This window comes from Mus pahari, chromosome 3 (genome assembly GCF_900095145.1).
Source record: "Mus pahari chromosome 3, PAHARI_EIJ_v1.1, whole genome shotgun sequence".
Taxonomy (NCBI): Eukaryota; Metazoa; Chordata; class Mammalia; order Rodentia; family Muridae; genus Mus; species Mus pahari.
Window position 1 is genome coordinate 141,047,264 of NC_034592.1, and position 1,811 is coordinate 141,049,074.

Sequence of the window (1,811 nt, forward strand, 5' to 3'; positions counted from 1 at the left end):
CTATTCATGACCTTGTTATTGTTTCATGTGGACATGAGATATTACTTATGACAAGTTGACAAGGGGTGGATTGTAGTGGTTATTCCTGGTTGTCAACTTGACTATATCTGGAATGAACTACAATTCAGAATTGGAAGGCTCACCTGTGATCCAAATCTTGAGGCTGGGGGATACAAGTTTCTGACCTGGATCTTGGCATGGAGATCTTAAGGCCTAGTGGCTACGAATCCCAGGGGACTAAGTCAAGAAGAACTCTCAGTTCAAGGTCATCTGGGATGAAGCAAGTCCCAGATCCAGGTATGGTGGCACACACCTTTAATCTGGGCCACACCTTCTGTTGGAGACCTACATAAAGACATTGTAAGAAAGAAGATTAACTCTCTTCTTTGCCTGCTTGCCTTGTGGGACTGAGCAACTGCTAGATCCTTGGACTTCCATTCATAGCTGCTGCTGACCATTGTTGGGGAGTTGGACTACAGACTGTAAGTCATCAACAAATTCCCTTACTCTATAGAGACTACCCATAAGTTCTGTGACCCTAGAGAACCCTGACTAACACAGTGGGTCACAACCATCTGTATGGTGTCCTCTTCTGGTGTGCTTGAAGACAGGGACAATGTAACTCATATACATAAAATAAATAAATCTTAAATTAAAAAAAATCACCAAAAAAAGAGAAATAATTTAAAAAAAAAACACTTCTTTTACATAGTGGTATGTACAACACTTTAGTCCCCAACCTTTTAAAAAATTAAAAATCTTTTTTTTTTTAATTTACACAGTCCTCTTGCATACACGTCAAGTGCAGGGATACAGGTAAGTGAGGGGGTGGGGGTGGGGGTGGGGTTACACATGTGTATGTGGATGCCTTTGGAGGCCAGGAGAGGGTATTGGATGTCTTGGAACAGGAGATACAGGTAGTTGTGAGCCATTTAATGTACATGGCTTGGAACTGAACTGGAGTCTTCTGGAAGAGCAATGAGTTCTTAACTACTGAGCCGTCTCTCTACCACATTGGTCCCCAGCCTTCCTAGTGCAGCCACCCTTTAATATAGCTCCTCATGTTGTGGTGATCCCAACCGTAAAATTAGTTCATCGCTACTTCATAACTGTAATTTTGCTACTGTTATGAATTGTAATATAACTACCTGATATATAGGATATCTGATGTGTGCTACCTCAAAGGGGTTGTGAGCCACAAGTTGAGAACCTCTCCTATTGCATGTCTCTCCCATTTAAAAAACATTTAGAGTGTGTGTGTGTGTGTGTGTGTGTGTCTGTCTGTCTGTCTGTCTGTCTGTCTGTCTGTCTGTCTCTGTGGGGAGGGGGATAAGATGCTCTATGGTTGGAGTCACAGACATTTGCAGGTCACCTAGCTTGTCACCTGAATGCTGGGATCCAAACTCCAGTCCTCATGGTTGGACACCAAATGTTCCCAACTGCTGAACCATCTCTCCAGCCCCCATTTTATCTGTTTTAATTCTAAAACAGTATTGCATTGTATAGGTAGATCATTATTTCATTACCTAGCAACCATTTAGTGGGCTTTTGTTTTTTCCCGCTTGTTGGCTGTCATGGATAAAGATAATATGAATATTTGTTAGTATTAATGAAGACACTTATTTTTGTTTTGTTTTTCTTTTTGTGTTTTTCCATTTTTTAAAAGATTTATTTATTTATTCTATGTAAGTACACTGTAGCTGTCTTCAGACACTCCAGAAGAGGAGTCAGATCTTGTTACGGATGGTTGTGAGCCACCATGTGGTTGCTGGGATTTGAATTCTGGACCTTTGGAAGAGCAGTCGGGTGCT